Source organism: Rattus norvegicus, chromosome 6 (genome assembly GCF_036323735.1).
Source record: "Rattus norvegicus strain BN/NHsdMcwi chromosome 6, GRCr8, whole genome shotgun sequence".
NCBI classification, from domain to species: domain Eukaryota; kingdom Metazoa; phylum Chordata; class Mammalia; order Rodentia; family Muridae; genus Rattus; species Rattus norvegicus.
In genome coordinates, this window is record NC_086024.1 from 60,095,485 (window position 1) to 60,119,561 (window position 24,077).

Consider the following 24,077-nt stretch of genomic DNA (forward strand, 5'->3'; position numbering starts at 1 on the left):
ATACATGCAGACAAAGCACCAATACATATAAAAATAAGATATAATTAAATTCTATCTATGTTTTTATATCTAAAAATGACAACTCCAAAATATTTTTCAGATGGTATCTCCTATTCTCCTTTTCTTCATCTCTTCTTCGTTTGTCACTTAAACATTGATCATCTTATTAAATGCTGAGAAAGCATTTGACAAAGCTCAACACCACTTCATGTGAAAAGTCAGGAAAATATCAGGAATTCAAGGCCCATGCCTAAACATATCAAAAAGAAATATACGGCAAAGCAATAGTCAACATCAAACTAAAAGGAGAGAAACTTGAAACAATCCCACTAAAATCAGGGACTAGATAAGGCTACCAACTCTCTCCTTACCTTGTACCTGAAGTCCTAGCCAGAGCAATTAGAAAACAAAAAGAAGTCAAAGGGATACAAATTGGAAAGGAAAAAGTCAAAATATCACTATTTGCAGATGATATGATAGTAAAATTCCACCAGAGAACTCCTAAACCTGATAAACAACTTCAGCAAAGTGGCTGGATATAAAATTACCTCAAACAAATCAGTAGCCTTCCTCTACTCTAAGGATAAACAGGCTGAGAAGGAAATTAGGGAAATGAAACTCTTCACAACAGTCACAAACAACATAAAATACCTTGACATGACACTAATTAAGCAAGTGAAAGATTTGTATGGCAAGAATTTCAAGTCTATGAAGAAAGAAATTGAAGATTTCTGAAGATGGTGGATCTCCCATGCTCATGGATTGGCAGGATTACTATAGTAAAACTGGACATTTTGCAAAAAGCAATCTACAGATTCAATGCAAAAACCCATCAAAATTCCAACTCAGATCTTCACAGAGTTTGAAAAAAGCAATTTGCAAGTTTATTTGGATAATAACAAAAAGAAAGAAAGAAAAAAGCAGGACAGCAAAAACTACTCTCAACATCCTCAACAATAGCTAAGGAAATCATGATCCACAAAACCCAGACTGTATTATAGAGCAATCATGATAAAAAAAAAAGCTGTATGGTATTTGTACAAAGACAGGCAGGGAGATCAATGGAATAGAATTGAAAACCCAGAAATGAATCCACACACCTATGGTCACTTGATCTTTAACAGGGGAACTAAAACCATTCAGAGGGAGGGAACATTTTCAACAAATGGTGCTCGTTCAACTGGCAGTCAACTTGTAGAAGAATGCAAATAGATCCATTCTTTTCAATTTGTTTGCTCAGGTCCAAGTGGATCAAGGACCTTGACATAAAACCTGATACACTGAAATTAATGGAAGAAAAAGTGGGGAAAAACCTTCAATACATAGGCACAGGGGAGAATTTCCTTAACAGATCACCAATGACATATGCTCTAAGATCAAGAATTGACAAATGGGACCTCATAAAATTGCAAAGATTCTGTAAAGCAAAGGGCATTGTCAATAGGACAAGACAGTAACCAACAGTTTGGGAAAAGATCTTTACCAACCCTACATCTGATAGAGGACTAAAATACAATATATGCAAGGAACCCAAGAAGTTAGACTCCATAGAATAAATTGTCCTATTAAAAATGGGGACAAAGCTAATCAAAGAATTCCCAACTGAAGAAAATCGAGTGACCGAGAAATACCTAAAGAAATATTCTACATTCTTAGTCACCAGGGAAATACAAATCAAAACAATCCTGGAACTATACCTCACACCAGTCAGAATGGCTAAGGTCAAAAAACTGAGGTGACAACAGATGCTGAGGAACACTCCTCCATAATTGGTGGGATTACAAGCTGGTACAACCACTCTGGAAATCAGTTTGGAGGTTCCTCAAAAAATTGGACACAGTACTACCTGAAGATCCAGCTATATTACTCTTGGACATATACACAAAAGATACTCCAACATGTAACAAAGAAAAAAGCTCTATTTGTTCATAGCAGCTTTATTTGTAATAACCAGAAGCTAGAAAGAACCCTGATATCCTTCAACCGAGGAATGGATACAGAAAATGTGGTACATTTACTCAATGGAGTACTACTCAGCTCTTAAAAATAATGACTTCATGAAATTCTTAGGCAAATAGAAGTAACTGGAAAATATCATGGCATGCACATGGTATGCATTCACTGATAAGTGGATATTAGTCCAAAAGCTCAGAATACCCAAAATACATACCATATGAAGCTCAAGAATTTGGAAGACCAAATTGTGGATGCTTCACTTCTTCTTAGAAGGGAGAACAAAATATTCACAGGAGGAAATTCAGAGACAAAGTATGGAGCAGAGACTGAGGGAAAGGTCATCCAGAGATGGCCTCACCAGGCATTCATAGCATATACGGTCACCAATCCCAGACAATAATGTGGATGCCAAGCAGTGCATGCTGACAGGAGACATATATATATATATATATATATATATATATATATATATATATATATATATGCTTCTTCCAAATAAGTAAAAGAGATTGACAAACATCTAGCCAATGCAACCAAATATATATAGGGTTTGCAACCCCATAGGAAGAACAACAATATCAAAACACTGGACCCCTAGAGCTATCAAAGACAAAACCACCAACCAAAGAGCAAACATGAAGGGACCCATGGTTTCAGTCACATATGTAACAGAGGATGGCCTTATCTGGCATCGATGAGAGGAGAGGCCCTTGGCCCTGTGAAAGCTCAATGCCCCTCTGTATGGGAACGCCAGGGTGGGGAGACTGGAGGGAGTGGGTGGTTGGGGGAACACTCTTATAGTGGCAGGGGAAGTAAGGAAGGGATAGGGGAACTACACAGGGGAAATCAGGAAAGGGGATTACATTTGAAATGTAAGTAATGAAAATATCCAATAAAAATCCAAAATTCAAAGTCAAACTAATAAATAAATAATCAAATAATCACATCTTTTTCAAATAGTAGCCCAGCAGTACTGTCTCTGGCATGTAACAGAGACACAAGTATAATGCAAAGAAGTGTCCTACATATGAGAAAATCCTAGACTGGCATTTATTGGGAGGGGTCACCAGTGTCTCTTCCCTCTGAGTAGTGTCAGAAAACACAATTTAGTGATTAATCTGATGTAGCAACACGCACAGACAAACAACAAAATGGAATTGGAAAGGCATCAGAAGAGGAGGGCTAAACTTGAAGTACACCTTCGATCCATTAGATATGTCAAACAAAACAAAGAAACGCAAAATCTATGAGACAGCAACATATTTCAGTCCACTCTTAACCTTTACCTCCCTATGATGGTAGCCCCTAACACCAAGAAATCTGAACTGTCTGAGATAGAACTAAGAGACAGACTCTTAAAAGAGGGTCAATGGCCAAATTGAATACTCATTTGATCAGATAGTGAATTTAAGAAATGTACTTAAAACCTTGACAAAATTCTGTCCAATTAACATAAGAGCAAATTAGAGGAGAAAATTTCAATGAAGGATTGAACCTTGAAACTAAAAAACAACCTATCGAGAATTCTAAAAATGAAAAAAGAATCAGTAAAACATCAAAGAAAACTAACCTCAAATAAGACAACATGGATAACAAACTTCAGGGGCAGAAGCTAGAGTAGAGACAATACATGCAGGCATATGTAATCTTTGATGAAATCAAGAATGACCAATAAATACTTTCAACACATCTGAAATGTATTCAAGAGATTCCATGTAGTAGAAGAATGAGCTGAGATGAAAATTAAAAACAACAGATACTATTTAATGGAATCACAGTAGATATTTTAATTACACACCATGAAATGAACCTTGGGTTAGTGGAGAAATCAGAAAGGAAGAATAAAAGAGCCCAGTAACAAATGTGACTAGCATCTCAACCCAGGAGACACACTTGAACACAGGTAAGGTCATCCTAAAGAGGAAGTTTATAGTTTTAAGAACTCACAGTAAGAAAGATCTCAAATAAAATTAATGATGGATAAAATTTAAGTCTTTTAAACAAGAAACCAAATGAGAACAAAAACGTCAGGAGTAGGGGAGAGATTAATGAAATGGAAATTAAAACAAAATGTGTAATACCTATCAAAGGGTTGCTTCTTCCAAATAAGTAAAAGAGATTGACAAACATCTAGCCAATGCAACCAAAAGACATGAAGACCCAAATGATAGGAGAAATGAAGCGGGATTGTATGACAGACCCCAGAGAAACCTAGAAGAGTTTGAGGCAATACAATAAAACATATTCTAAACTGTTTGATAATCTTCATGGAATGAAAAGACTTCAAGAGTGCTGGACTGACAGAAGTTACATTGAAAACAACGATTGGATTACAAAAAGTCATCTATAGTTTAAGTATAATGCACATCAAAATTCTAATCACATGATTTTATAATCAATTGATTTTTATTTGAAAAGTTCAAGCAAATATTTTTTGATCATATTACTTTTTCTTCCAATTTCTCCCAGATTCTCCCCACTTAACTCTCCACCCAACTTAATGTTCTCTTTTTTAAAAAATTTTACCCTACAAGCAAAAATCCCATTTTCTTCACATTGTTCAATGATGGGTCTTTGTGGTAATTGCCATTTATACTCAAAAAAATAAAAGATTCTCTGTTTACAGTTGAGCGATGTGCTGATCTATAGGTTTAGGAATATGTCCTTAGGAGTAATTTTATTGTTATGTTTTTTAGCAGAATAAGAGTAGTAGGTTTTACCCTAGGGCCTTTGGCCTATCTATCTATTCTTAAGTTTTTTGCTAATTTAGCATTTTGAGATTTGGGTTCTATCTCATGAATTAAGTCATGAAAACAATAAAAATGGTGGTAATTTTCAAAATATTTATGCCACTATGGCACTAGTATATACTGCGCAGAGGCCACTTAAAGTGGGAATTTATGGTTTTATCATGTGATACAACCTCATGTGGTGTTTTCCTGAGGAAGACTCACATGTTTTTTTCTTGATTATTTTGCTTTTGGTTTTTTGGGTTCTTGTTTGGTTGGTTGGTTGGTTGGTTTGGTTTGGTTTTCTGAGGCAAGACCCACGGGAAGTCATGTGATATCTAAAGAAAATATAAAAAAGAGTCAATAGACAGAGACAGCGTGCTTACATAGCTAACCTTGCAATGCTGTGTTAGTCATCTTCATCTTTGCTGATCTTCACTTCATTGAGCTGTCTATTTCTGCTGGATCATGCTGCTGCTTTGTGCTTCATATCCTGACACACTGAACTGAACTACCAGTATCCTGAGATTGGAATTGACCCAGAGAACTACTTCTAAACAGGTCCACATCCCCTTGCCCTATTTAACCACCCTTTCTCCCCTACCATTGGATGGTGGGCTAGAAGGGGGATGCAGTGCCTGAGAACCCTTATTAAAAGTAAACTTTAAAACAAATAGAAGCCTACAGTCACTGTTGTAGGTTACAGTTTCTAATGGGATCTCTTAGTTACAGTTTTATTGCTGTGAAAAAACACCATAACCATGATAACTCTTAAAAGGAAGACATTTAATTGAGCCTGGCTTATAGTCAGAGGTTCAGTTGATTATCCTTATAGTAGGAAGGATGACAGCATGTACACAGACATGGTGAGAGAGGAGCTGAGAGTTCCACATCTTGATCTACAGGCAGCGTGTTTCACACTAGTCCTAGCCTGACCATATATGAGATCTCGAAGCCTGCCTCTAGAGTAACACACTTCCTCCATTAAGGCCAATACCTACTCTAACAAGGCCAAACCTCCTAATCATGCCATTCTCTATGGAACAAGCATTCAAACTCATGAATCTATGGGACCATTTTTTTTATTCAAACCACAGAAGTGGAAAACACTGATAATTATTTTTCTTCCCCAGTAGTTTGCAAAGTATATTTGGAGCATGAAAGCTATTCAGTAAAGGCAAAGATTCTAGATGAACACCAGCTCTATTCTTCCATGTTCAATGTTGGAAGTAAGTAGTATTTTCAGCAAAAGAGCCTTACCATCAGGTTATGGAGAATAACCAATAGCCTTGGCAATAGGCCGTGATATTGAGGGATCAGGATATTTGGGTCCCTGTTTGCTAACAACTCAACAAGATGTAACCCGTTCTTGCCATTGAAGATTTTACTTTGTTACTTAAGATGGCTTAAGCTGTCTGGCAAGAAATTTGAAAAAGCCTAGGTCTCCAATATCTGATAAATGGGTAATGAATACATGGTACATTTACACAATGGATTATTATTCATCTATTAAAAATGAAATTAGGAAATTTGCAGGTACATGGATATTGTATGGATCATCCTGAGGGAGGTAACTCAGACAACAATTACAAATATTGCATGTTTTCTCTTATATGTACTTGTTAGCTTTTAAGCTGTCAAGATGGATGTTTCAATCTGAATAACCTCAGAGATTAGGTAGCTAACAAGGCACCAAATGGAAGGAGGAGGCACCTTCAAGGAAGAGGAAGTAGGGTATAATGTTGTAGAGAAAGGGAAAACTAGAATATGAGGATTATGTAGGGAGGAAGATAAGAGAGAAGGTAAAGAAGGGAATATTAGGAGGGACAATTACATTAAAGGTTGTTAGAAAGCTACATAGAAACCTATCACAGAAGTTTCCTAAAATATTGACAAATACGAAAATAATTGAAATGGATTCACCTTATAAAGGGGAAATCAATGTCTCATTTAAAGCTATTATTATAGAATTAGAAAAAAGTCCAAAAATTTATATGGACACATAATAGACTAACATAATCATGCGGAACTAAGTAGAAAAGACCATATTAGAGATACCACAGTGCCTGATTTCAAATTATGGTACAGAGCTATATTGTGAAAAAGACAGAATGATACATGGAGACCAATGGGATAGGACTGTATAGAGGAACCTGAAATAAACTCACGTAGCTCTGTCCATTCATCAAAAATATGCACTAGAAAAAATGACAACTTATTCAGGAAGTGATGTTGGCAACAGTGGATATCTACCAAGCAAAGGAGGATTAAACAAGAGGGAGGAAGGAAGAGAGGGTGGGGAGGAAGTATGAGAAAGCACGGCTAAAACTAAGAACTATTTGAGTGGTTATATGGAATCACAGTATAGTAGAAGCTTTCTAAAATATTTACATATATGAAGCTGATATAAATGGAGTTAACCAAATAATAAGGAGAGAGTACCAACTGGACATTAGCAAATGAAGCTTTCAGTATTAGGAATGGTAACATCAAATCAAGTTCTTGGCTAAATGAATCCAGTTGGAGCCCCCCCCCCAAAAAAAAACATGGACTATTTTAATTCAATTTGCATTTCAATTAATTAAGTAAAATAAAACTATTTTATTTAAAAAAATAATACATTTTGAACTTCATTATTCTGTCTCCTTTTGACATGGTTTTTCAAATGTCCTCGAGGAAATTTGACCTGAGAGGAGATTCCTGTTCATGCCCAGCACTACCTAGAATCTTTTCTTAGGTCTCTAAGTTCAGTGAAGTTAATCCAAGCCCCTCATCTGATTATGTCACTCAGGAGAGATCAGATAAAGGTTCTGTGTTGAGGCACATACATGGAGCTTTGAAAAGATTGAGCTTTAATTTAAACTCTTCAATTGAAATTTTCTCAATAAATCTCCAATATAAATTTTCCATGGAAGACCAACGAGTGGATGCTTCAGTCTTTGGTAGAAGGGAGAACAAAATATTCACAGGAGGAAATACAAAGTATGGAGCAGAGATTGAGGGAAAGGTCATCCAGAGATGGCCCCACTTGGGCATCCATCCCATATACTGTCACCAAACCCAGACAACATTGTGGATGCCAAGAAGTGCATGCTGACAGAAGCCTGATGTCACTGTCTCCTGAGAGGCTCTGCCAGATCCTAATACAGAGTCAGACGCTCTCAACCAACCATTGGACTGAAAATAGGGCCCCCAATGGAGGAGTTAGGAAAAGGACTGAAGGAACTGAAGGGGTTTTCAACCCCATAGGAAGAATAACAATATCAACCAACCAGAAACCTCAGAGCTCCCAGAGACTAAACTACCAACCAAAGAGTACACAGGGAGGGATCCATGGCTCTAGCTGCATATGTAGCAGAGGATGGCCTTATTGGGCATCAGTGAGAGGAGAGGCCCTTGGCCATGTGAAGGCTCAATGACCCTGTATAAGGGAATGCCAGGGTGGGAAGATGGGAGGGAGTGGATGGGTGGGTGGGGGAGCACTCTCATAGAGGCAGGGGAATGAGGAAGGGATAGGGGGATTCCAGAGGACAAATCGGTAAAGGGGTAGTAACATTTGAAATGTAAATAAAGAAAATATCCAATAAAAAACATAAATCACACAAAAAAGAAATGACAATTATATTTGATTAATTTTTATATTTCAAGCTATTTGTATTCAATTAAATATCAAATACAACTAAAAAAGAGAAACAATCTTTGTGTGTATCTATTTACAGTAAAATATTTTCCATGGTATAATATAGTATGGTATTTTCCATGGTAAGGATTTTCTTAGAAATGTCTAAGGAGATATATTCTCATCCAGCCTCTACTATAAATGACTAGCTATTATTGATCTAGTGAATGAGAAGGAAAGAATTTCTGCCAACTGTTGAAACCACTCTTCTGATAAGAAAGGATAAACAATATGTTCCATGAGGCGGTGAATTTTACCTATCAATGTCACACATTCAAGTGTGCATGCTGGTGTAGATTCTACAACAATTATATTAGGATAAACCTAATACATCATACTAGAAAGACATTGCTCTTTTTGTTTTCTGAAAGGTACACCATTTCAAAGTTTATTGGTGACTCTCTACAAATTGTTGGTAAGGCCCTGTTGCTAAAGACCTATACAACTCATTAAACATAAAGAAGTCGAACTGCTGCTAGTGTTTGTGGTACCGGAAAGTACTCTGCAAACTACCAAAGGAGAAATGTAAATACAAAGCCAAATATAAACTCTGATCTACAGTGATGACCTGTCTGAAGGATACACAGGTGCAATAGCGGCACAAAGCTGATGGGAGTAACCATCTAACATCTAATGTGAAGTAAGACCCAATCCAAGAGTTGGTACCCATACCTGACACTCCTTTTGTGGCCACGAACTTGAGTCTAGATAGCAACCTAAAGGAAAAGCAAATACTGCTGTTCTGCTAAAAGAATGTAGCAACAAAATGACCCTAGCAACACTGCTATACTCATAGATTCAAATCTTGCTCAACCATCATTAAAGAAGCTTCTTCCTGTGGCAGAGGAGACAAAAATAGAGACCTGCTGCTTGACAGTGGACCTTGACCACTTAGCTCTAAATGAGATATTTCACTTAAATATCCTCCCTTCGAGGAATAAGGCTAAGTGAACTCTAGTGAAAAGGGGATGAAAGAGTATAAAAGCCAGGGGGAACAGGAGATTCCAAAGGAATACCAACTTCCAGAAACAACCGGAGTGATAAACATATGAACTCATAGCAACTGAGAGCATGCACAGGGCCCACGTGGGTCTGCATTAGATGGGGTCTTAAAGATGACAGGCATGGACATACCTTCTTCCCTAACTCAGGAGCTATCTTTAGTTGATAGCCAGTTGCAAATAGAGAATGAGTTTTCTTTAAGGGAGTGTCAGTCAGGAACAAATCACTTTTTTTTCTTTAAATTGTCTTTAATCTTTTTTACAGTCCAGTCCTTATGCCCCTACCTACCCCTCACCCAAACCACCACTAGCCCCACCTCACCACCAACCCCACCCCACCACAGCCCCACCTCACCAACCAGCCCCGCCCCACAACCAGGTCTCCCCATTCCTGGGCTTCAAGTCTCTGTAGAGTTGACCTGAGCTGTGTGCTGTCCCCACCCTACCCTGGAGGCCAAGAAAACAAATAACACCATGTGTCTGTGAGACTCTGAGAAGAGGCATTCATTGTTAGTGATAGCTCCCCACAACACAAAAATAACCATGCCAAATGGCCCAGCTACACTACTCCATCCATGTTTATCTTTTTCCACTACGTTTATAATAATGAGGAAATAAAGCCAACCTAAATGTTTACCAATAGACATATAGTATAAGTGAACAGTGTAATTTTACTTAGCCTCTGAGAAAAGAAATTTTTAGGAAAATAGATAAATATGAAAAAATGTGGTAGGTAAAATAACACAGGCTCAGAAAGACTGATTGACTGAATGAATGAATGAGTGAATAAATAAATAAATAAATAAATAAATAAATAAATAAATTCAGAGTTCTCCCTCACATTTGGATGCTAATTTTCCTTAGAACCCCCCACCTCTGTGTATGTGTGTTTGTGTAAATAGGGAGTGTGAAAGTTGGTAAAGTCTATGAAACCACATAGAAGACAATGAGAGGGGACCAAGAGGATTTAGAAGTCGCTGATAGTGATGTCGTAGATAGGACACATATGAGAGGGCAGTAGAAAGGATGCTACTAGGTGGAAGTTTAAGAAAAGAAAGGATTGGGAGAAGTGGTAAACAGGACCAACAAAAGCAAATTTTGTTTTGAATATGCTATAATAAAACTTAATGCTATGTTTTCTAATAAATAAAAACACATAGTGAGTAGATGAGAATTGTTAATTTCTGTAAAGTGGTTTCTTTACTGGGAATAGAGAAGACAGAAAAGCAAAAGAAGAATCAAAAGATATTAGGAAAACTCTAGATGTTAATTTGCATGAGTAATTTGAAATGAATGTTTATTAAGTCTCTTCATTTGTATATGTAGATACATAGACATATCTACATATCTAATATGATATTTGAAATGTAAATTGGTAGTAATAACATTTCAAGGAGCTGAGTAGAAAATATCAACTTACAGACCAAGAAAGTGGCTAAGGAGTTAAATGCTCCTGCAGCAAGACTTACAAGATAACCAATGCTTGATCTCTGAACAGAAAGTGCCAGCTCAACCTCAGGTCCCTGAAGTGTACACACACACACACACACACACACACACACACACACACACACAAACACAGAGAGAGAGAGAGAGAGAGAGAGAGAGAGAGAGAGAGAGAGAAACAGAGACACTGATACAGGCTAAATAAATATTTAAATAAAAATTAAGTCAATTTACATTTAAGAAAAGTTCATGTCTTACAATGTATATATTTTATTAATTATAATCTCTATAAGTGTTCTGTTGTTCTCCATTCATATTCAAATTTCTGTAAGTGAGTTTCATAAAGTTGAATGCTATTTTTCCCTTTCAACCTATAAGTTATCTGTGGAAAGGTAAATACGGAAGCATTTATATTTAGGTAATGGCTCTTCTTGTTTCTCCGTCCTTAATTGAAACCTGATTATATGCACTACAACTTATGGTCTAGGAAATCGAGTTATAGTGAATGCTTTCTGGTTGATTTATGACTCCTCACTTTTATGGAGAATATAGGCCTCGCGTGGATAATTGGAATTTACTTTATATCACTAAGCTTGATAAATCCTGATTCGACAGCTCAGAACGCAGACTATATTTGGAAGGCAATGATTGAGCCTCAGCTTGTCCAATTGGTGCAGTATAATCCAATTACATGCTGTGTCTTTTATTCTGTTTAAATCATCCAGGAGGTCGCAAAGACATTGACTTACACAACACCTACTTTGCCATTGCTGCCCAACCTCCCTTTCACAATGATTTTCAAAATGATGAGTGAATAATGCAGAATGCCTCTCAGTGGAACTCTGCAGAAAATGGGTTCAGAATAAATAACAATAAATACAGATGTGGGTATTAATAATAGATATTCTGAAAATGGGAAATATTATTTAATAGGGACAAGTAATTCTACTTTCATCAGAGACTTGAAGGAAAGGAATAAAGGAAGTTGACAGTTAAGCAAGAATTGAAATGTTTGCAGAAAGTGATTTGAAGATTAAAAGAGATAATGGCCTTTTGCCCAAACAACAGCATGAGTGGAAAGAATATCAGAAGTTTGTTGAGATTCTGTAAGTAGTGAAAAGTGTAGCATTATTAGGCAACATGGAATCAAAAGCACAAAGCCTTCTGTCTGTTTTGCTTGCTCTTGCCTCATTACTTTAATCTCCTGGCTCCATAACATCATCATAAACAGGCATGCGCCTCATTCTTTCAGGCACTTTCATTATGCCACTCCCCTGCTCCTCTTCCCCATGCTATTTTCTCACAGTTAAAAATATATTTCTTGGAGGAGTTAGAGAAAGGATTGAAGGAACTGAAGGGGTTTGCAGCCCTTCAACCAACCAACTAGAGCTCCCAGGGACTAAACCACCACCCAAACACAGCACATGGACAGAACCATGGCTCCAGCTGCATGTATAACAGAGGCCTTGTTGGGTACCAATGGGAGGAGAAGCCCTTGTTCTTGCCAAGGCTGGACCCCCCCAGTGCAGGGGAATGTCAGGGGGCAGAGAATGGGGATGGTTTTGGAGGGGGATCACCCTCATAGAAGAAGGAGAGGGGACTAGGATAGGAGACTTATGACAAGGAAAGGGAATAACTTGAAATGTAAATTTAAAAAATTCAGTAAAAACTGTAAGCAATATTTAAAAAAAAGAAAAAAATTATTTCTGGGTTGACCTCCATTTAAGTATAACCTAATACATTTTGTGAACCATCAATCACATCAATTAATTGTTTGCAAAAATACCCTTTTATATAAAAAACAATTTTATGCAGTCTTCAATTTCCATTGATTCATTTGTTGTCATGCATTTCATAGGCTATGTCAAATATCACTACACTATTATTTTCTACCTTTTTCAATATATACACCAAGACCCACTTCCTCAAAAGCTGCTCAAAACTCTCAGAAAAAAAAATAGCTTCTTATTTTTATATTTGATATTCCATTTTTATTTTATATGTATGGGCGTTTTGTGTCCACGTATTTCTATATACTACATACACATAATTCCTATAGTGACCAAAAGAGGGAATCAAATCCACTGGAAGCTGAATTTCAGACATCTCAGCTGTTATGGAGGTTCTGGAGTTCTAAAGTCATCTGGAATAGCAGCCAGTGCTCTTAACCACTAAGCCCCTGCTCTAGTCCCAGCTTAAGTTTTCAAAGCAAGAAATTAAGAACAGAGAACAAGCAAAAAATAAGAGAGAAATCTTCAAAGATAAAGAACACAAGTCATCAAGTGCAAAACATCTGTGGCTTTTCTCATCGTCTATAAAACTAAGTCTTCCAGCTGATGGTTTTTATGGGCAGTTTGTATGCAGAGGGATTATAAAGTTTAAAATATTTTGTCTATAGATTTCAAGTCTAGTCTGAGAAATGTAGTAAGACCTTGCTTCAAAATGACAAAATAAGAGGAGATTTCGGCATGGGTAGTTCATTTGTACAATGGTAGAAGTCTTGTCTAACTAGGAGGCCATAGCTTAAATGCAGAGGAGAAAACCTCTCCAATATAAACAATTTTGAAATTTCTGAGTAGCATAAATTGAAAGAAAGTATACTTTTTCTACAGATAAGACACATTTCTAGAGATAATGTGTAACAAATACTAGAAACTCTATATAGCTGAAAGGTAGACTATAGACATATTTCAATGGACAATGTTTTTCGTTTTATGTCCCGCTGATGGAGTTGATAGCTAAATGTGGAAGGTGAATAAGAAATCATCTCTCAGACACGCAGAATGAAGAAAGCGGATGTTCTATAGGATCTGTGGAGTTAGTTTCAGAAGTGTAACTTAGCAAGCCAAGCAGTTAAACCCGGCAAGAGGGATACAGGAAACTCTCAAAACAGAGGCCCTGAGAGAATTTCAGTGCATGGATTTCACTGTATAACATCTGGGAGACAGATCTAGAAAGCATCTGGGTTGGGAGGGGGGGGTTCTGGAAAAGAAAAGCTTGGCAAAAGTGAACAGTGTACACTAAGACAATTAGAGAATCCTGCATTCAACGAAAACAAACACGATACGATGAGAGTCAGAATCTTGGAGAATAAATAAAGAAGTATAATTATAAGCTATTTATGACTGGCCAGTGTACTAGTTCTTGACAGAAGCAACTTGAGGGACTAAGTATTTATTTAGACTCATGTTTGGGAGGTTACAATCCATTGTGGCAGAGGTTATACATCACATGGTACCAGGTACAGATCATAAGGGGTAGGAGGCAGCTGCTCACACTGACAGAAAGCAGCTCTGGCCGGAAGTGGAGCAAGTCAAAGGCCTTTCCCAGTGACGAGCCTGGACCAGCCCTATTTCCTCCCGGCATGCACCATAATTTCACAAAACAGAGCCACAACTTAGAAACCGAGTGTTCACACCAACACACCTTCAAACTGTAACAGTAACGAAACAGAAAAGTTTCCTTATTGAAAAGATATTTCATTTTCAAATAGTAAAAAGACTGGAAGAAAAGAGCAGGAAAATTCAGTTTTGTGACCACAAAGCCTCAGAAAAGCCTTCCCCTACCACGTGGAAAGTTAATGCATGATTTGTAAAGCTGTTATATTCAGAAATAAAGGATAAAGAGAACCTTTTTAGAGTACTTTGGGTAATGGAGGTAACCACCCAAGAAATGAAACAGGAACATTTAAGACAGAGTCCTCTGAGGAAAGGACTGTAGAATGAGCAACAAGTGCGTTTCGTCTTTGCACTTCCTTATTGTTTACTTGCTACTTGTCCTAATTTGCTCTCTATTACTGTGATAAAGGATATGACCAAATCAGCGACAGAAGCTGAGGCAGACACTGAAGACAGGAACTGAGGCCCAGGCCCGGGAAAAATGTACTTACTGCTTTTTCTCACACGGCTTGCCAGCCTGCTCTCTCATAACCCCTAGATCACCTGGCTAGGGGTGCCGCTACCGGCTACCACCAAAGGCATGCCGTTCCCTCAACCACTGATCAAGAAAATGCCCCACAGAGCAGTTCTTCAATTGAAGTTCCCTACTCCCAGGTGACTCTGGGTTGTGTGAAGCTGAACAAAAAGAGTCATCAGCTCGCTACTATTATGAGTGCACATTGATAAAAGTATGGAACTTTGACTTACTATTGTGACATACTCATAATCTTGGGACGTTTGGAAGTAGAGGCAGAAAGAATACATTTATGGAGAGGCCGTACTAAAAAAGAAAGATAAATCATGGAATAATTTAAAAATCCTTATTTCATGTTGCTTAAATATGTTCCCTTTAAAGCTCCACATTTATTATCTAAGTAAGTCTGTTTTGAAATACTTAAGAAAACTCCACAAAGCCAAATATGTGGGTGTTTCATTTACTAAAGCCATTGTTTTACTTTAGAAGAAAAAAGTTACCATTTAATGTTGACACTGGAAATCATCTACAAAAATTATGGTCAATGGAGTCCTAGAACACCTGGACAGGTCAGAGATTCTGCTCTGTTTTGATTCCTCTCTGGGTTCTATCTGCACAGTGAGTCTTCAAAGTCTTGGCAAAATTTTCTAAACTGCTAGACTGACTTTTTTCTAAAGGCAAACATATGGTCACTCACACTAAGATAAACAAGTTTTGATTATTGATATAAATTAGTCAGTTTTCTCTTACCATAACAAATCTTCAAAATAAATCAGTGGATGGAAAAAAATACTTTATTTATGGATCATAGCTTCTCAAGGGTTGCACTTCAGACTTGACTGGCCTGGCTAGGGAGGCAGTATATCATAGAGGAAGTATATGTAACACTGTGTGTGTGTGTGTGTGTGTGTGTGTGTGTGTGTGTGTGTGTGTATGTTTGTGTGTGTGTGCATGCATACATGCGTGTGTGTGTGCATGCGTGCATGCGTGTGTGTGTGTCTGCGTGCATGCGTGTGTGTGTGCATGCGTGTGTGTGTGCATGCGTGTGTGTGCATGCGTGTGTGTGTGTATGTTTGTGTGTGTGCATGCGTGCATGTGTGTGTGTGTGCATGCATGCGTGTGTGTGTGTGTGTCTGCGTGCGCGCACACACGCACGCATGCACATGCACACACTCTGTGTGTCATCCTCTCTCTGCCCCCTGCTTGCAGATCAGATGTAAGCTCTTAGCTACTGTTCCAGCATCATGCCTGCCTGCTTGATATGTTGTTCCCCACCATGGTGATCTTGGACTAACCCTCTGAAACTGTAAGCAAGCATTCCAATCAAATGTTCCCTTTTATAAGTTGCCTTAGTCATAATGTCTTTTGCTTGAAATAGGAAAATAACTAAGACACTTTCTTCCCCTTCATTTTGAAAAATATCTGTGTCTTATACTTAAAAATATTTTGGAACTTATCATTTTCTTTTCTTCATTAACGCTACTGTCTGTTCCCCAAATCTTTCTGCTATACTCATTCACAAACTAGATGATCAGTAAATTATATATGTTCTCTAATTCCCTTGTCATTGTCTGTTACAGAGAGACTCTCCAAGATTGTTTTCTCCTGATGTTCATATCTTGTACCATGCTTCCATGCAATCATGAACTGTGATTTGATGGTAAACATTTTTAGAAGAATGTTGGTGCATACTCCCATGATTATGTTATATATAATTACAATATATTTTCTGGAGAAATTGCATTTCTTTTTGGCTTTGGCAAAGTAAGTGTCTATGTTTAGAAGCACTTGAAATTAGTAATAAATCGACACTTTAAGAGCTGAGGGAGGGGTTGGGGATTTAGCTCAGCGGTAGAGCGCTTGCCTAGCAACCACAAGGCCCTGGGTTCAGTCCCCAGCTCCAAAAGAAAAAAAAAAAGAGCTAAGGGAAACCTCGAGCCCCCCCCCCAAAAAAAAGAAAAAGGTAATCTTATATGAAGATCTTCCTGTAATTGAACCTCTAATGTTTAGATATGTCCCCCAGAGACTCATATGTTTGAACAAGCCTATGGGGGCCAGGGAGTGGAATGTTATGGTTTGTATAGGCTTTGCCCAGGGAGTGGCACTAATTAGAAAGTGTGGCCTGTTGGACTAGGTGTGGACTTGTTGGACTAGGTGTGTCACTGTGGGTATGGGCTTTAATACCCTAGTCCTAGCTGCCTGGAAGTGAGTTTTCTACTAGCAGCCTTCAGATGAAGATGTAGAACTCTCAGCTATGCCTGTATGTCTGCCTAGAAACTGCCATGCTCCCACCTTGATGATAATGGACTGAACTTCTGAACCTGTAAGCCAGCCCCAGTTAAATGTTTTCCTTTATAAGACTTGCTTTGGTTATGATGTCTGTTCACAGCAGTAAAACCCTAACTAAGACAGTGGTATTTGTTAATTTGAGATCTGAAGTATGAACAAATAAGGGAAAGTTTATGACTTGAGAATTACTGTATATGAGGTTGCCAAGAGGTTAGTTATGGTGGTTAGCAGGAGCTGATGCAGAGGCCATGGAGGGACCCTGCTAACCCTTGGTATGCTCAGCCTGCTTTCTTATAGAACACAGGTCTACCACCCCAGGGGTAGCATCTCCCACAATGAGGTGGGCCCTTTCCCATCAATCACTAATTAAGAAAAATCCTTACCGGATTCCCTACAACCTGATATTTTGGAGGCATTTTCTTTATTTTGGATGACCGATTTTGTGGGGACCTATCCCTATACTGGTGGTTGTGAGTTGTCAGCAACTACCTTACCTCCTCTATATCCCTATCCTTCCTACTTACTAAGACTTATATTCATTAAGATAATTACAGAAAGAAAGGCTGCAGCACCGTTGTCCTCTCTTCCTCCCTCGTGTGCCCAGTCGAGTTCCCTTGCCAATTGTCTGTGTTCTGCATGCTTTCACCTGCATAGATGAGCATCCCTGCAGAAACTCCATAATAGGAAGAGCTACTGCTGTTCTAATATTATAACTGCGGCTCCTAAATAGGCTGTGGCACTGGGTGTCAGTCTCCTCCCTGTGATTGTCTCTCCCACTCTACTACAGGATTATTTCCCGTTACTGCTACCTCTTCAGACATGCTCAAAATGCTAAAGAGCCAATTTGTCACAAATAATAGCATAAAAGAATATATTTCACAACAATTCCCAACTTTCCACCATTTTAATCACTATGTTGAATGTTTCAAGGGTTAAAAAAGAAAGGTTCTATCAATGTTAAACTACATGCCAGGGCTAATTCCTTTTACCATCACTTGTCTCCCCCAAAACTTAGGCTTCAAATTGTGAATTTTTTAACTCCATTTATTAATATATATTTTAATAAGTGTTTCTAATTTCTTCATAAATTCTAATTTATGAATTAGAAAGAAAACTGCAAAAGAAAACTCAGCGAGGAAAAGAGAAAAGCAACCTCCTGTGACTGTGACCTGCTGTTGCTTCTTCTTTGTTTGCCCTCTTGAACATTTGGTCTCTCCATTGCCTGGCGTCCCATTCTATTTTTGACTCACTTCAATTGATCTCTGGTCCAGATCGCTTCCCCAAAATGGCTTTTATTAATGTCAGCAGTTACCCCCATGTTGTCAAGTTCACTTGCTAGGTTTGGATTATATGACTTAGAGGCAATTTTGTTAGTGTGTGATAAATGACAATTGCCCTTTGAAGCTTTCTTCTTTTAGATTCTATTACATCACGCTCCACTCTGTCCTTTTATCTCCCAGGCTGTCTCATTTACTGATTGTTCCTTCCTCTATCCATTTATAAATAGACTATGTACTGTTGCTGTCCCCCTTACCAGAGTTGGGGTTTTATTGAGAGAGAGAAAATGCTCTGCATATTTTATTTAGGCCTGTATTTCTCAAGTCTAAAGTACAATGCCATAGAGCAATCAATAGTATTTGTCAAATAATTAGATGTTTGTTGGCCGAATTGTCAACATGTGGCGTGGGCTGTGGTTTCAATCTCGCAGCTTCCGAGCAATTCTAAGAAAATAAACACTAGGATCAGTTGGAAGGGTATATGAAATGGCCTACACAGGTGCCAGAGTTTATTCTGGGTTTCATGTTTCAGACCCAAGTCACTGACACCTTTTCAGAGACAATTCCACTGATAATTGCATCTAAAGAATATCTCTGACCAAAGTCATAAGTCATATATGATCTTATTCCATTGTATTTATATTATGGGGAACAAGTTGATATTATGTGATTGGTGTTTCTTTTCCCATTCTATCTGTCTCTTGTGAACTCACTTCAGACTTTTCCTAAAGCCTGAATTAACCCTTGAGTATATGGTTTCATCACATTGATTCTCATTCTCTCTCTCTCTCTCTCTCTCTCTCTCTCTCTCTCTCTCTCTCTCTCAATCTCAGTCTTGCTCAATTTGTCTCATTCTGTCTCCTGCTTCCTCTCTTTCTCCTCCCTCCCTTTCTCTCTCTTCTACCTGTAAAATATTATTTTTTTGTCTTCATAAACTCCCACTTTACTTTCTAAAATAAACTAAAATGAATTGTCACTTCTAGAACAATGTTCAAAATGGAAAAATACTGCATTTAAATATTAACAAACAGTCATTGAATAATAAAGAACATTAATGTTCTTTTACCCTCCATAAACTAAACAGAGGATACCTGAGTTTCTTACCTGTAACTTTGGTTTGATGCTCCTTGCGGTTACAAATCTCCTGCTGTATTGTTTCTTCTATGTGTCCCTGAAGATCTATTTCTCTTTTCTCCTGTCTATCCCAGAAGGCTGGCCTGCATGGTAATGCCAACAGGTACATTTATTATCTGTTTTCCGGTAATGGTTACCCAAATGGAAACCCAATGGAGATTGTGACAAAAGGGCGATTCCAGAGGTTTAATGGCTACAAATCTCCTGCTGTTCTATATTTCTGTCCTCACTGCATTTCCTAAATCCAGAGTTCTTCTCTTGGAAGTGCCACATAAACTTTCTTTCTTACCATTATTTCTATATTCTGTGCCTCGATGTGATTTTTATCAAATCAGTCTCCAAACATTCCATTTTGAATAGATCTTCTACATTTCCCAAAAAATATATCAGGCTAGATGTAAAATTTCTCCATGTAATGTCTTTCCATCTGCTCTTCTGCATTGATTGGTATGGTCTACCTATAGTTATGTCAGGCTGTCTTCACACAGTCTCACCACTGTTTCCATATCACTAACAGGGAACAACTTACTCATGGACACCTTGCTGGAATGTTAAAGAAGAGTGAGATGAGAGTGCATGGGAGCTTGGCAGACACATGTGAGTTGTATATGAGGTTCCACAACTCATCCCAGTCTGAAGCTCAGGATGTTTTTTGTCCTTTCAGTAGCTCAGCCTGACCCCTTTGCAAATTGATCAGCCACATTTCACCCTTCTTAAATACTGCTTTGCTCAATGGTGATAATGGCCATTTGATAAGTACACAAGCCTCCAGGATTTATATTAAAGCATTATCTAAACTTAGGTGCCAATTAAGCTGAGGATAGAAATCCCTGACTTCTGACTCTAGTTCTTTTCGAAGGAAACATTAAGCCCACCCCCACCCCCAAAATGACAGGGGAAGACAGTCATGATACAGAATTGTAAATATATTGGCACAAAAAGTTCAAGAGGTTTTGGAATGTGAAGAATTATTTCTATCTTGAAATTAATTTGTGTAAATCAAGGTTGTATATTCAAAGAAGTTAATAATTCCAAATAGTGGTAGTGTTTATATAACACAATAATGAAAAACATTGTTCTCTTACATTTCTATTCTAAGATAAAGACATGCACATCCATGCACACACATATGTACATGCGTAGACACGCATATGCATATATGCATACATACATACAGACACACATATAGTTACACAGCCATTCATTTCCAGAAATACATAAATAAATATGCATTCTGGATTGTACCATTGCATTCAAATTTATTTCCTTGATATAAATGTATTTTCTCACCTATTTGCTCTTATAAAACTTTCTTTTACTTTAAAGGCAACGGCCAAATGTAGTTATTCAATTAGTTATATAGGTTTTGTAACTAGAGTGTTAGTCCTGAAAGTATTTTCACTTTCTGTCCTTGTTAAATGGTTTCTAGAGCTCATCATTTCTGGGAAGGGGCAGATAGGTAAGTTAAAATAGGAGAGAAGAGAAAGGTGTTGAAAGGTGGTAATAATACCTGTGAGAGTGTTTGATTGTTTCAGGAAAAAAAAGACATGGAGCCTGTTTTAAAGGACACCACTACAACCAGGGGAAAATTGTGAAGGTTATTTGTAAATTTTAAAGTAATCTGAATCTTAAACATGAGACAAGGTAGATGAAATAACTATTAAGATTTTTTAAGATGTAATTATCCTAATAAATTTGAAAACCATTGCCCTCAACAAGTCCATGTGGTCAGAAACTAATTTTAAATACATTTTGTAAAGTTATGAAAATCATATACTTAGTATGACTTTTTATTTTCAATAAGCTAACATTAAAATTGCAAACAAGGAAATCACTGTGTAGCATTTTACAATTTCCTATTTCTAGAACATGTATGCGAGACTCCTAGTCTTATCCAAGGCAGGTTTTGTGATTCTTACTTTAAATGGAACCTTTGGGACTATTCCTGCATGACTGATACACTTAGATAATAACAGGCATCCAATATGCTCTATGTGCCTTTGATTTACCTGACAAGTGACAACAAGGCTATATTGAGTTAAGTGCAGACACTATCACTAAATGAACATTTACAGGACATGACTGTGGTTATTGTCATACAAGAACAGAACTCTGAGTCAATATCCTGTCTAGCAAGCAACCTTTACCAGATGCTTCCAAGGAAGGGAAACATCACCTATAAGGCAATTGGATATGCAATTTTATACCTCTGAGGGGTAACACTTCATCCTGGCCACAGATGATGGGACACTTATATTCTGTTTGTATTTCTATAAGAACTGGTGTCTTAAAAAGTGTGTTTTGTGGAACTTTCAGCAAAATAAAATTTAACTTTAAGTAAAATGCTAAGTTAGTTAAAATGAATTATTTTCCCTATCCAATTAACCGATTGTTTAGTTTTGCTTAAATATGATGCAAAATGTGCAGTGCCAACTTCTTCTAATTATTCATTTCTTCATATCGATCATACATCCAAATAAATAATCTGATAAAATATCATTACATGTAGATAAACTCTACATTCATGAGCTTAAAAAGCCAAAGTCACATTTATAGGAGCAGTTGATTAGGAATTAAAAACACACCAACACAGCAGTATTATCCAAAATCATGACTTGGTGGAAGACTTTCAGCTTATCAGTTGTGTCCCTTCCCTGTGAACCTCAAACTCAGGACCAATCATACAAAATCAAATGTATTTCCCAAATCAATTACGTAACAGGGCCAATTTCTGGGTAGTGTGCCCCTAGCAACACTACAAATAACTTCCAGTTACTCAGTCCTCTGACTTTTTCTCACTCGGATATATTAGCTACTTAGAGCTGCCTGAAAGAATCAGTCATATACAATAGTGGTTGGTATTCTAGTTATAGGATGTTCTAAATAAGCAGACTCATGTTGATATGATACATTATTGTTGGTTCTATAGGAGAAATATATGTAAATAAATTAAGTTACTTTGTGAAAATATAGCTAGAATAGTTTAAATCAGAACCCAAATTCCATTTCAATGAGCTCATGACTAAAGCTATATTGGCAATGTCTCATCAAAGGGAAGTTTGTATGTGCTGGGTCCCTGACTCTACATTTCACCAAATATCTTTACTATATCTGGTGACAGAACTATTCTATATACTACAATTATTTCTGAAAGGGAAGGACTTTCATTGTGTTTTTAGATAAGAAAAATAAGATTCCTAGAGAATCTGTTCTGTTTGATCTTGTGTCAACTTCCAATAGCTACTGACGTTTTGGAAGAGGATCCTCTATTGAGGTGATGCTCTCATAAGATTGGCATGGGGTCAAGCCTGCCGTGCATTTTCTTGATTAATATTGGATGTGGTAGGTTCCAACTCACTATGGGCGGTGCTTATTCTGGACTTGTGGTCCTTCACGCTACAAGAAAGCAGGCTGAGCTATCCACAGAGAGCGTGCTGGTACACAGCACTCATCTAAGGGATTATATCAGCTCCTAGACCTGGTTCATTCAGTGACAGGGTGTATTGTAGAACTATAAGCTGAAATAAACCCTTTCTTTCTTGGGGTGCTTCTGATCGTGGTACTGCAATTACAGCAATAGAAAAATCTAATGAAGACAGTAACCCAGATGACCTGATTATGTCTCTGTCAGTTTGATTTTATATTTCTGTGAAGATATATCCATTTTTGTGCATGTACATTAAATTTTTGGCCCCACAAGTAGTGATTGTTAATTATGTATTGTACCTACTTTCTGTAACCTAACAACATATTTTTCCATTATCTAAAATGTAAACACTAGAAAACTGAAAAAAAAACCACAACCAATATTGATATTGTCAAAGGGAGAAGTGGATGATGACTAAACAATCTTTAGATGAGGCTCAGACCAAGAATGAATGTGTGGAGGAGATCTAAAGTAGTTGATCTATGCCTACCTTTGTTACTATGTATTCTTTATGACAGAGTCCATCCTGGCTTAACAATAAACTAAGAGCTTGTAATAATCATCAAAACAGATACTTTTTTTTCTTTTATTGGATACTTTTTAAATTTACATTTCAAATGTTATTCCCTTTCAAGGTTTCCCAGACATAAGCCCCTTATCCCATTCCCCCTTTTTCTATAAGGGTGTTACCCCCCCATCTAACCCCCTTCCTACTCCTTCCAACATTTCTCTACACTGGGGGATCAAACCTTGGGAGGACCCAAGGCTTCTCCTTCCACTGGTGCCCAACAAGGTCATCCTCTGCTACATATGCAGCTAGAACCGTGGGTCTGTCCAAGTACAGGCTTTGGGTAGTGGTTTAGTCCCTGGGAGCTCTGGTTGTTTGCACTGTTGTTCTTAGTGGATTGCAAGCCCCTTCAGTTCTTTCAACCCTTTCTCTAATTCCTCCAATGGGGGGTCCTGTTCTCAGTTCAATGGTTTGCTGTTAGCACTCGCCTCTGTATTTGACATGCTCTGGCTGTGCCTCTCAGGAGACGTCTATATCCAGCTCCTGTCAGCATGCATTTCTTAGCTTCATCAGTCTTATCTAGTTTTAGTGGCTGTATATATACGTCAGTCAACAACAAGCTTTTCAGAATCTGCTTAGTGCCTTTCCTCCGCAATTCTATGAGCAGAGCCCAAAGGAGGGAAAGAGAAGACATGGTTCAAGTTCCAATGTTCTGAGGA

The 24,077-nt window shown here is 37.7% G+C and overlaps 2 long non-coding RNA genes across 5 annotated transcripts in view; one reads left to right on the forward strand and one right to left on the reverse strand.

The window, feature by feature from the left end:
• LOC108351227 (uncharacterized) overlaps positions 1 to 14,908 on the reverse strand; it is a 40,105-nt gene extending 25,197 nt beyond the window's left edge. For 2 of the 4 annotated variants that reach the window (XR_010052639.1, XR_001838389.3), the window contains exon 1: positions 14,701 to 14,908. This is a non-coding gene — a long non-coding RNA (uncharacterized LOC108351227). Of the gene's footprint in view, positions 1 to 5,080; positions 6,026 to 14,700 lie in introns of those variants that run through there. The other 2 variants (XR_001838388.3, XR_010052638.1) reach the window with 2 other exon arrangements.
• Positions 14,909 to 14,979: 71 nt separating this feature from the next.
• LOC108351363 (uncharacterized) lies at positions 14,980 to 16,461 on the forward strand. The gene is made up of 3 exons (XR_001838634.3): positions 14,980 to 15,123; positions 15,933 to 16,029; positions 16,304 to 16,461. It is a non-coding gene; the product is annotated as an uncharacterized LOC108351363 (long non-coding RNA).
• The last annotated feature ends 7,616 nt before the right edge of the window (positions 16,462 to 24,077 follow it).